Raw genomic sequence first — 13,941 nt, 5'->3', positions numbered from 1 at the left:
ACATTGCTAAATGAACAAACATATGCATGAATATTATTAAAAAACAAGAGATGGGGAAAATTCCCAAAAGACGAAGACACCATAAACTGAAAACTCATCTTGGCAATATGAATGCTAAGTACACTGTAGACAAGAATAGGAGAGCTGTGGGTTGCTCCTTCTATCAAACTTGCATGTTACCAGAGGCAGTTCCAGACCTGTATTGTTATAGAAACTTTCTTGACCTTTCACCCCTGGTCGTGCCACACCTGTCAGCAACTCACAACTGCACCACAGAGCCCCTCCCCCCACCCATCCACCCCCATTATACTCTACTCTTGAACCAGATCATGAGATACGCAAACTCCTTCACCTGGTGCAGTAACTCACTCCCAATGAGCACTGGGAGTTACTGTATTTAAACACCAGAATCATCCTTGTAAATACCAAAAGAGCTAGTGATTTAAACTAAAGTTGGTGCTTTTGGTTAGCTGAGGATTAACTTTTGTATCAGAAGAAGATATCCCATGAGTACCTGATGCTGTGTCAACTGGCTTAGTGTAACCTACACAACACCACTACCTCTGTGCTAATGTATCTTTGAAATCTGATCTTAAAAAGTGACTCGCAACAAATCCACATTTTCTCTGCTGAACTTGCCACCTTATCATGAAAAAGGGAACTTTCTGTCTGGATCATTTAGCTCCTGGCAGGGTCTCCAACAGCAAATTAGTCCCAGGCATGAGGCCAGACAAAAAGCAAATGACGAACACCTAACATATGACAAAGTGACACATCAAGCATGCTTTGGTGGATATGAAACTTTTACCTATTCCGAGCAGAATTTCCTACCGAGACAAGGAAAGAAATTTAAGATAATGGATGGGTTGATAGTATTTCTAGGTGATGTGAGGCCAACACAACCAACGCCTGTATTTTCCCATCCTTTTTTCTTTTAAAAGAAATATAGATATGTCATCATGTGGTGGAAAAGATCAGTATACTCGTCAATGAAAAACTGTGTCAGCACTCTTTCTCCTATAATGGGGACTGCTTGTTGTTCCAACGACCCAAAATTCCGAAGAACTAGGCTATAAATGTCCCATTGGACCAAAAGCCCATATCTCCAATATCCAGTTATCCCCCCCAAAAGATACCCATTGCTCCAAAGTCATGTTTGTGTGGTTAGGTCTCGGCACAGAAACCACTTGGTCATGGTTAGGAAAAGGTCATGTTTTGGCTTTAAACACCCATGTTGGGTGGCACAAAAGTTGGTGGAAATCAGGGACAATTCAGGGAAAAACACCCTGGTTCAGTGGTTAAAATGCTGCTGGTAATGCTGCTAAGGGTTGGTGAAAACAACTGGAAATGGTGGCTCAAACGCCTTTTGGGAAACAGAGAACAGAGAAACAGGATTTTGGATAAATTAGGTTGTTTTTGGGATAATGGGCTGTCAGACGCATTTCAGTCCATTGGGACATTTTTCAGACTAACGGGGCTTTGGAATTTTGGACCATCAGAACGTTGGCGTGGCACCCTATTACAGCGTACTGTTGTTAACCTCAGATACACTGTAGTTGACCTCTGCATTACGCCATGGACTGTTTCTTGGATGCAATTCTTAGAGATGCACATTGTTTCCCTTTGAAAATGTGCTGCTGTGAATCCCCTCATGGTTCTCAAGAGAAAAGCAGAAGTGCTCGGCATGGAGAGAAACAAACCCAGATGATTTCTTTGGTCCAGGCTTTGAAGTTTTATGGTACTGCAGCTATAAGGAGCCTCAGAGGGCAAGGCCTGGACTTGCTTGAGTTGTATCAGACAACTGTGGTACAGACCACCATTTCATATCAATCTACCAGATGCTCTAGACACACAGGGGCATGGTCAGTAGGTTCACTTGTATCTAAAAACATGTTTTCATTCCCGAAGTCAAAGGCACATAAGAACTGGTGACAGCATGGGCCATTCACATTATATTGACCTCATCTCAACAAACCCCCCATCTCCACACACTACTTTTGCTGCCTGTCTCCCACATCCTATTCAGATAATGCTGGGTGAAAGCCTTAAGTCTTCCCTCATTCAATAAGATGCCTGTCCATTCTAGCCGAGGTTTCCATGTCTCTCCAAACATGGTGAGGCTAGGTCAGAAGAAAAGTCCACCAGAGAGAAATCCCATCTGTGTCCTCATCCATTCTGCGGGTCTGGACATGAGCAAACAGCTTGCTTTCACCACCCTGGCAACCCTTTTCACTTCACACTGGCAAACCATTTGAATCTACACACACACATACTGCATCAGGGCTCCTGACAGCAGACCCAACACCCTCTCATGAATTGAGAGAGATAAACGTTTTAGTATTCGTACACAGAACGAGACTTCCTGGCTCTTTGTGACGCTGGTAGCAAAGCCGTCTGGGAAGCCTGGAGATACTGACAGGAGGAAACCCCATTTTCTGAACAGCAGAGAGAGATCTATGGACCGTGGCACTTTGAAAACATTGTGTTTAAATGGCAAGGCTTCAACTATGGAGCAATGAGGATATTTTTGATGTTTGCATATGGTAATCATTGTCGAGACATAAAGACTTGGCTTATTTAGAAAAAAGGCTAAAAATTCTTTAATGTGGTGTATTAAAATAACGTATTTAAGATCTCCAGATAAACATTAATGCAAGTAAGCGTGGTCTAAAACCAATATCTTTTTATCTCCAATATTCCTCTTGTAACTTTAAATGATTTGTTAAGAAGCAAAAGGAGCTTTGAAAGTGCTGCCAATCCATTGTTTAGTCTAGGCTCGACTTCATCATCGTAATACCTAAATATATCTTCATATGTTGGATTTTGACCAGGTCAAACTTTAATGGAACAGGTGCATAATTTGTCAGTGGCCATTACACCTCCTGACTGTTTTTAAATGCAAAGGCTGCCTCCTTCTCAGTTCAAAGCATCGTCCCTCTTCCAATTACATGTCACACAGGCACAGAGCAATGCGATGGGAAAGTTCAGTCCTCAATTGGGGAGTTTGCTTGGACAGATTGGACAAATATTTCCTTTGTGTGGTCGTCTCCTCGCCTCTGTTCGGCCCTGACAGCCACAGAAGAGGGAGTGAACAATCCAAACTGCACTACATTATGGGCTGGGTGGCTGTTCTATCCAAGACACATGGCTGTCTCACCAGCTGCCTGTCTGTTTACACTTCACTAGCCATAGGTATCAATTAGGTTTATGGGGAAAAGGAGGCTAATAGTATGGCACATGCAGGATTCAAATGTCTAACTATACTACATTTTTTAAATGTAAAGAAAGGTTTCCGCATCCCAAGAGAATAGCATGTTTACATAAACTGAGGAAAGGCAAAGTGATGACAAAAGTTCAAACAATCAATTTTAACACCATGCTGCAGTGAAAAACACTAGGGATGATAACATGTTCTGATGTTATTTAAAGGACAAATAAATTCAAAGCATCAATTTTAGTTTTAACGATTATTGTCTTTGATGTCAACTAGGGGTTAGTCCGTTAAATTCCCATCCCTAGAACAAACCACTCTATCGGCCTCTCATTCCAAGCAAAACTCCAGACACAGTAAGACAACTTCAGATGTCTTTTGCACCATATGGGGCTATCTACAGAGTCGAAGGCTCTGTAATAGCACACCAACTGCAAGGACAAACAGCAGTCCAGACCACATGTTCCTGTAAATCAAACCCTGACTGCTCTTCCGTGTCAGCGTCTGACATCCAGCACTGAAGGGCAGGTGATGCTGTGATGATCACTTCATAGTCTCGCTTCACAACCTGCTCAGCAAAGCAGAGCAGCAGTAAATCTGACGAGGAAGGGGAAAAAAAATTCTAGATACTTAAACCTTTATTCATAAATGGAAAACATGGCTAAGTAAAACTCTTCTAGCAGCAATGTTTTTTTACACCTTGGAGTTTCAATTCCAGTTGACCAACTAAGGAGATACAAGAATAATCAGAGTAACTGATTGTCTCAAGAGCAACTGACTGCTAACACACTTTTACTTGGCTGAATAGGTGAACAACCATCAAAGAAACTTGGTTAAAATTAACCAAATTATGCTGAGATGAAAGTCAGTAAGTGGTAAAAGATCTCAAAGTAAATACTTACAGGAAGTCTTAAGTGAGATTAAGTACCTCAGTTTGACTGTTTGATACTTCGTAGGAATAATGCTGTGTTCACATGGAATCAGGCAGATGGTAAATGCAAAACAGTTTTTGAACAGTCCGACAGAATGGCAAGACGATAAAAGAAAACACGCATGACAACATGTTGCGACGGTTATGCTGTATTGAAAGAATTGAACAAAATACATTGAATAAATTATTTCGTATTTATCATTTAATGTAATTTTTCTAGAACAGTCGGGAGGTGTAATGGCCTCTGATTACTTTGATTATTGATTAATCTGGCAATTATTTCCTTAATCAATTAATCATGTAATCATTTTAAATGTCAACACTCAGAAAACCAAAGCCATTTAGTTTGTAAACATGAAAGACAAAGAAATTCAGGAAATAATTAGAGTAGCCTGAACCACTGAATTCTTGGCATGTCAGCTTGATAAAATGTGGCAGATCATTATCTGCTGATCAACTGGTGCTCTTATTATAGTGACTTATTAGCAACAAGTATCATGCTTTCCATTATTAAAAAACATTAGACTGTTTAAATGACTCTAGCAAGTGATGGGGAGGTGTTTAGCAGTCACAAAAAAAGCTTTAGTGGCTCTGCTTAACAATAAGCATAATAATCATAAGCCCCTTGAGGCAAACTTTTAATTTATGATAATGAGCTGTATGAAAATAGCTTAATAGTATTCAGAGGAAATGGGAAACTTTTATACTAAGCTGTCGAAAACTGCCTCGAGCTTCTGCCCATGGTATTTTCTGAAATCACTTTGTAGCCTTTACATTGTAGCCCCCTGAAAGGATGGTGCACCCTATAATTTCACACTCACAGAGACTGTAAAGATAACCTGTATATATTCACTCCTGTCACCTGCCAAAGTTGTGTGTTTAAGTGGAAATTGAACTACTTCTGTAACCACTGGATTTTCAGTCTTTCAGCAGAAACTAGAAATGTGATTTATAACAACGGGAGATTAATGGCCAGAGCCAGGCCAGGGCTCAACATGAAGGGTCTTACCAACTAGGCATGTCATCAGAAACACTCCAGGGAGGATACTTAGTTAGGCTCCTTCAGCAACATCATCTGTGCCCTCTTGTGGAGGGCTGGCACAGTTCAACCTCCTCACACGTCTTCACTCCTTGATCTCCCTGTTTGATCTGAGGAAAAAAAGACCACAGCTGCTGGCGAGATACATTTTTCAACAACCTCTTCTTTTCTCTAGTTGCTCTTCTTTATTTTTTTCCCTCAAAACTATTGGCAAGTCCCAAGCACCACTCAGCCTTAATGGAAGCCTATCACAGAAACTAGTATCAGCCCAAAACCCCTCATTGTTTGGCCTAGACTTAAAAGAATCTTCAGGGTACTTAGTCCAACCATGAGCTAAACAGTCACTGACATCATAGAGGAACACTAAAATTGCTCAGTTATCAATGATTTCTCTTCATTCATTCACCAGCCCCTCTTTCAGATGAGCCAATAAATATCAAAAAGCAATTTAAAGGGGGATTTTACAGGCAGATTTGGCCACGCTGAGATGATGCAAGACACAAAGGATGATTCAGAGAGCTGATCGTGTAATGGGAACCATTACGAGGAGACAGAACAGAACAGTCAGTACACAGAAGTCATCAGCTAGTAGTCTTGAAATAATTTGCTTGTCATGAAAACAGGTTATGGCTTGTGTTCAGGTCCAGGACTGAATCACTTGATAAATGCCTGTTTAATGTCGTTAATGTAAACTTAAGAGGTCACAACTGAGTGCATCATTATAGAGCGGTGGTTAAGAGAGAGATTTTCAAGGCTGTAAATGATAAAGTGGCCAGACCTTTCAGTGAGTTTTACATTACAGGACTTCAAATGAGATGGCCTGTTAGACTAGTGGACATGCTCTCTATGAAAGCTCATAACCCACGTTAAATACATTCTATATAATGGTGATAATGTTTCTACCCAATCAGCACAAAGTTGCTTTGGATACCACAAACTGGTGTTTCCCTCTTACCCAATAAATCCATTTTATTTTCATGTTCGCTCTTGTGCTGACACCAGTGAGAATACTAGGGTACTATAAAGTCCAACTGCATGCATACCCTACAGTATGTATTGTATAGACTCACACTTACAGGTTACAGAATTTCATAAGATTTAACCACTTTTTTACCCACTTCCCTAGATCTTTGTGGTCCCTACTTAATAGCAGACAAAACACCGTGTGGCTGCAAAAATGTTCCAAGGCCGGTGGTTGAGGTAGCCTACCTGCTGTGTAACCTTCTGACACAACATTTTCATTTGAGTCAACTCTATTCCCGTGGTTCAAACGGCCTGCTGAGGTTTCAGAGGTACTCAGTTTGGATAAACATTACATTTACAACCTTTTGATTGAAATGGCCCTAAATAAAAAGGAGGTTTAAGCTGTCCTTAGGGTGGTTATAGTGAAAAAACTATCTAGGACAGCTGGTATAGACATTCAATCATTCTTTGTTCAAAATCATAAAACTGAAACCCAGAAAATGGAAAGCATTTTGTGCAGCCAGAGCAAAAACACTTATGACTCACACACAGAATATCATCCTAGCTCTGCCATAAAAAAAAGTGCAGGGAATTCATCTTCTTTGTCATGTTGATACTCTCAACATCTTCTCAAATCACGACAAACTCCGTCACAACAACAAATGTGACTTGTTAATGTTCCGGCCCGTCCATCATGCTTCCGTTCTACCGAGCTGAAACTAATGTATCGTGACCCCTGTATAATTCCATTTCGCACTGCATTGCTGGGAAACTGAGATCAGACTCTTGGCAGCAGGAGTCTTTGATGAGGGGAAACAGCGTCATCTTGGTGATTGGAGAGGAAGAGAACCAAACACTTCCAATGTTACTCACACTGCGACAATTAATCTGTCCTTTGCCATTCCCCCTGCTATGACCTTTAAGCCAGTGGCCCTTAACCATCGTCAACTGACTGAGGCTAATGCTGATGACAAGTATGCGCAAAAAGAAAGGCAACAAAAGGCCACTCATATACTACTTGCCAACTAAGAGACATGATACTAGAGGAGAGAGGAGAGGAACAGAGAGAAAAGAAGCAGCAGGTGTGAGGCAGCTTAAAGCAATCAAACTTCTTCTGGCATTAGCACAGACATTTTCTAGTCTCCCGTGGTCACAGATCCATTTGAGTTTATTGAAAAGAGCCGATCTCGCAGCTCCTCCCCTCCCGACTGGCCAGTAAGAGCATCATCACTCAGTCCTACTCCACCCTTTTACTGCACGCTGTCCCTTGGAGCCCTGATGAAGTAACACCAACACTACCAAAAAGAGCCTTTGTTGCCAGATCAAATGATTCAATATAATTTCTGCTTTTTTCCCAGTTATTGTATTAGGAGGATAAAGCAATGGGTTATCTGGCACCTGTAATTTTAACTGCTTAAAGAAATATTTCACTGCTGAAAAGATGGTCTTTTCATAAAACTGGGCTGTCTGTGCAGTGCATAGATGCAAATACTTCTGAAATTGGTACTACATGACCAGAGACAACAGAGATAAAGGGCTGTGACATCTGCTATTGCTCAAGAGGTACAAAACCTTTAACTACCAGAATGCACTGCACCGCATCAGACCAAAAAGCTGGTGGGTGATACATCATCATCACCAGCGTTGCACCAGAAACAATGCACCAGCTAAAATATGTTTCTGAAAACATTTAAGGCAAGAAATAGGAAATGCTGTAACAGAATGCAACAGCCCTAGAGCCATTGAAATCCAATCTGATCGGAGCTGTGAGTTAAGCAGAGATCTGGCCACTGGTTAGGTGGAGGGAAGTTTATGATATTTCATTATGTGACATGTTATGACACAAAGCTGGTTGAAAGTCGGCAAATTATCCCTTAAATTGCTTTATGATTCATTACAGTAAGAATAGAATACGCTCACTTTCAAATTAGTGTTTCTGCACAGGCAATGGGGGGGTACAGTTGTACTTGTGATAGTATGGTTTTGCTGAGGGTAGACATAATAAAGCCACAAAAGCGGCAGATATGGCAAAATGATTAGCATATGTTTATCTAAGAGAACCAATTCTTATTACACACAAGGTCATAATATATACCATTTTATGTATTCTGGCAAGTTAAACCTGGCAATTTATTATCATTTCATCCTTGAAATCTCTCCATCTGACATCCCACAAATATTTATCGCCCGTCTTCAACAAAGGGAGACAGTGACATGACAACGCTTTTACTGGAATATGAATCCAATTAGCATCTGGTGAGAGAACTGATGTTGGTTGAATGTTCTCTGATCATGTTTGGTCACGGAGAATCAAACAGAGGAGCAAACACATGGACTATGAGGCATCTGGATTGACACAATAACTATCACAAAGGAAATCAGTTATGAAAATGTTTTTTTATGTTTGGTATGAGGGCAAAAACTTATATATATTTGCTACACTGAGTAAATGAGCGTGAATCTATAAAGGTGAGGTGAAGGATTAAGTTTCCACAGATAAATCTTACCCAGTCATCCACCAGCAGCCTCTGGCAGAAGGCTTTGATAAATTGGTGAAAGCATAAAAAAGCTTGCTGGCAGCCAATTAGAATAAAGCTGCATGAGATTGTGTAATAAATCACCGCTTGAGTAAAAAGCCATGTGCAGACTCAATAAATCCACTGCAACTTTATATGTAAATGAAAACATAAAAGAGCAGAGATCCAGAGGGATCGTTGGCGCTTTTGGAGCACAGGATAGTGAAACCATCAGCTCTGACAGTGAAACAAAATCCAAGTATAACTGCAGCAGTGGAGGTGTTCCACATTACCCTGAGGGAGGTTGAGTTGGATGGATAGAGACAAAGCAGTTTGACAATAGGTATACATACGATCAGGTTAACAGTGCCTGACACAATATTTTGTTTCAATCCACTCCAGACAGAAATAAAACACATCCACACAAGCAAACGCAAACATTTCCAAGACATGGGTGCACCACTAGACCAAGATTAGATCCTTTGCAATTGAAACAATAATAAGACTAATATGAGCACAAAGAGTCCTGGAACCAGAGACAAGCACCGAGTTTGGATGAGTCATCTGACCCAGGTCTAAGCCTCACCCACCACAAGGCCTGCCAGTGTGTAACACACATACAGCCCAGTCTTTGAAAAGATCCCCAAGCGTCTGGAACACTGACCACATCATGGTCAGGGAGAAGAACCATAAATTAGTCTGTGAGAAAGAAAAGGGAGATACAGACAAGACAGCTCAGACTACCGTTCTCACACAACGAGGTCTCACAATTGAGCCTTACAAGTGCAGAGTATTCTCAAGACTCCTGAGCCTTCTGTGACTTTTACAGAGATTTGACAGAAAAGCCTCACAATCAGCCAGAGATCACAACGGGATTTCTGTTTATCCATCCACAATGTAATCCTTCTGGATTTGCTGAACAACTCTTTGGAACAACATTAAATACATGTTGTTCCAGTGGATCATACAAGCGTCTGCTAATCCCAATAGTGATCTTTTCCTTTCAGACACACACCAAAGGGGATGAGCCATTTCCATGTCATTTATCATAAAAATTGAGATTGACACCTTGATCTTTATGGAAAAAGCATTAAATAAATGGATGTCTGTACTACTAGGCTATATCGTGTGTAGTTGTAAAAGAGAGGGCCAATAATCCGCCACAGCAAACAGCTGAAAATGTTAGGAAAACTCTTCAGCGAGAAACAACATAACACTTGTTTAATACAGGCAGTATGTCCTTCAACGCCTCACAAGCCCTGCCAAACCTAACAGCCTCAACTATCCACACAACAGTGATGGATATCTTCTGGTTTACAATGTTTACAGTGTTGGTAAGGATGGTCAAAGACTATTTTCATTCTGCTGCCTGGGGTTTAAACAGTTCAAACTTGAATGCAGAATGGATTTAAGATCTGTTCTTATACTTAAAATATTATCTTACATGCTACACAAATAAAACACAAAAAGCAACAGTAATCCATATTTACACTGGATTTTGATTTTATAATACATGTTGGAGGGTTGGCTTCATATGTTATCACAGCAAACAGTGAAACTATCAGCAGCTACTAAATCTATGCTAGCTAATGAACTAACGTTACTATGGTATAACATTAAGTCCCTGTGTTGTTTTTAACAACAATAAAGGTCAAGCTCAAGCTCTTCAAACAATATACTGTGAGAGAAGGTTAAATGTTTCTCTTTTGAAAGCACAAATTAACATTTAAACAGCAAACCAACCTACAAAAACAGAACACAGCTCAAGCTAGCTTACCTTCATTAACGTTATAGCTAGCTTACCTTCATTAACGTTATAGCTAGCTTACCTTCAACGTCTTTGAAGGCGGAACTTGAACGTAGCCGTGCGTCTCCTGCAGTCATCGTTTCCGCTTTTAACATTTAAGTTTCACAGCTAATTCCGTGTTCTTCCTCGAGTAAAACTACAAACCAAACTGAGACAACTATTGCCGCTGTTTTAGAGCATTTCCAGATAATTCTCAAGAGTGAAAAGTATCACACAGGCCGTATAAAGATGTACTAACGGCTCGGGACTAACTAAGATGGCGGCCGGAAGTAATCACCTGTTTGACCTGTGAGCCTGTCATCGCTTCTGTGTATTTTGTAATTATGAAGTTGAAAGTATTTGTCATTTATTTTACGAATGCCTTTATACAAAATAATTTTGGATAGAGGTTGACTGGTTTAATTATTTATTTTTTAAAAATATTTTACATGGAAAATTATACATTCACAAATGCAAATGGACTAAAACATGCCACACATACAACAATTGAAAATATAATTTAGACCCTTTATTGAAACATTACATGGATTGAAGAACAGTAAAGCAATGAAAACATTAAAATTTGTAAAGCCTTAAATATTTCTCTTAAATGTAATTTCATTGATACCCTCGTTGTATAGTTTTTTGTTTGTTGTTTTTTTTTTTGTCTTTTTTATCGAGTTGTATAACTAGCTTTATTTAAGATAACTGTATGGATTAAACCTGATGCAATTTTTTTTTTAATGTAGGCTACATGTAATGGGGAGGCTACTTTGCTGTGCAAGCTGAACTACAGCCATACCCTTGGGAGAAATCTAGTTTGGTTAACAAAAGCTACTTAGAAAAAGTAAGCCAATTACTTTGTAAATACAATGTGTACATGTGATACGAAATTATAACTAAATATGATACAAAAAGTCATATGCCAGCAAAAAAAAATGCTTCTTAATTGAGTTTATTGCAAAAAGTGTCCACTTGTTTACAGGTCTTGCCTGAACCAAAAATAAAATAAAATAAAATAGCCCACTATTAATGGGAGAGTGCAGGAATGTCAACTTTGATTTTGTACACAATGTCCATCAGTCACACACCTACCTTCCTGAAACCATAGAGTCGAGGTGGAGTTATTGTGCCAGGCAGGCTTATTTAGTTAACCATTAATACTAATGAGCACATGTGGTCATGGGAGGGTTCAATTACAGTTGAAAAGCAATGGTAAAATTAAAATAGAAAATAATTCCTTTACTTTTATAGCCAAAAAGTGTTTGTAGTCTCTGTAGGTAACTACACAAAAAATGCAGAAAAACTACTTGAATCACTACTTGAACATGACTGTAGATGAACTACCAACAAACTATTGCAAGATGTAGTTAAACTACCAGTTTAATTACATGTAGGCCTAGTTCACCACCTATGAAACAACTATGAAAATGTCAGATGTCATTATTATTAATATTATAAGAAGAAGAAGAACATGATGATGATGATGATGATGAAGCCATACTTTTTGAGTTTCTATGAGTACTGGAGAGTAGGCTGACTAGTTACTTGCAATAGAGTTACGTGATTAAATCACAAAATAAATGTAACTGTAATCTTCTACAAACAACATGGGTCAGCAAAGCCACATATTTGAGTGCATTTGAGCGGCTTTTCCTCTTTATTGTCCAATTTAAAATATTTGCAAGACAATTATTCAAAAAGAAATCAAATGCAAAAAGTCACATTACTTTGATGAATTAATTAAAATAGTTACATTACTGTGATTGCAACTTCTGACACTTGTTAAATTAATTTCTTATTGTGCAGCAGATGGAATATTGTCATTACAGCTGGACTGTCTTTGAGAAATCTGGAAATGTCTTCAGAACAGCAGCAAGTTTTATTAAACAACCTGTGCTCTCTGTTTTTTCTCTCTCTGACTTGAAATTAATTCTATCTGCAGAAGTCACATGTAAAAATGATGATCACATGATAATTGAACCAAAGGGAGGGAGGAGAAGTTACATCATCCAGGCTCTGTTACTCTTAATCATAATAAAACATGACTGATAGTTGGAGCACTTTTGAGGCTTTGATGGACATGAAACACAGCTAGTTAAAGTAATAAACACATTGAAAGACTATAAATTATAAGTACTGTATATAAAATAGATAAAAGATAAGAGGTTTATTGTTGAAAATTCAAAACTACAAGACCGTACATAAACCCCCAGTTCTGCCCATTTGCTACAGATAAGCTCCCAGTACTGGGCTGTGCTATGATTTTGATGTAGTGACTGCAATCAGTACTGCACGTCATACCAGTCCAGTGTAGGAATAAGTGGCGCCTCCAAAAAAATTCATAGTGGTGGTCAGATGGGGCCACTGCAAATCTTGGGGTGGCAGACCAAAACCATAAGCCATAACTGAATTTTTAGAAATTCTATTCTGCTTTTGTAGTGGAAAGGCTAGTTCAATGTCAATATGAAGGTTAAAGAATCCTGTTTTGATGCACCTTGGTTTCTTTTATAACAGTTAATATTTCTAATTATCTGATGTGTGACAATTGAGTGTCATAACAATCCTGTTTTAATGTGTTATGTATCTGTATATATATATATATATATATACACATGTGTAAGATGACTCATTGTTCTTCAAATGGGCTGGTTGTCCTTTCCCTTACAGAGACAAATATAGAGCTTTTATTTGAAGAAGTACATTGACTGTGAGAAACAAAACATGTACTGGGAACAAGCCTTCTTAAGTTTAAAAACACCACACATAGGTCTCCACTTATTTTCGTGGAGGCAGGGTCAGTGATTGTATCAGGGTGGCTATGGCTCCCATTGGCCACCCCTTGGCAACACCACTGCTGGGACAAAGAAAGATTTTTGGGCACTACATTGTAAAATAAACAGCTGCAAAACTTACCATGCTCGGGCATTCAGAAATATCATTTTAGCTTTAGTTCTTGTCCGTTCTAATACACCCATTATGGCTCAAGTTGACCACATAGTGATTGAGAAATTGTAAGTGAGTATTTTGTTAGCAATCAACAACCACAAATCATATGAAGCTTTGATAGTGTGGCAATGGCAGCACATACTCTGTCACCCAACATTAGTTTTCGTGGTATTTTAGGCATTATGTATTGGATTAAAATCAGCAGCCAGTGTTCTTTCTTTTCTATGATGTTTCATATTAATTGTCAGCTGAACTCCAAACACAATGGGGTTAACTAAATATATGCTCAAGATTGGAGTAATCGTATACTGATTGTTCCAATGGTGCAGTTGTGTCAGGATCTGTTCTCTAAACCACTGGTTCCTAACTGGTCCAGCCACTGGATCCAGATTTCTTCTTAAGCATTAATTCAAGGTCCACACAGTTTAATATATCAGCGTCATACTTTCATTTGGCCATGTCGTTGAGGTAGTTCGCTGTCTCTGTCAAGCAGCTGCCTGTTGGTCACTCACTCTACAGCAGGAAATGGCACTTCAGAATAAAAGC

The sequence above is a fragment of the Epinephelus moara genome, chromosome 11 (genome assembly GCF_006386435.1).
Source record: "Epinephelus moara isolate mb chromosome 11, YSFRI_EMoa_1.0, whole genome shotgun sequence".
In the NCBI taxonomy this organism is placed as follows: domain Eukaryota; kingdom Metazoa; phylum Chordata; class Actinopteri; order Perciformes; family Serranidae; genus Epinephelus; species Epinephelus moara.
The sequence above is the reverse complement of the archived record's forward strand: the minus strand, read 5'-3'. Positions refer to the sequence as shown.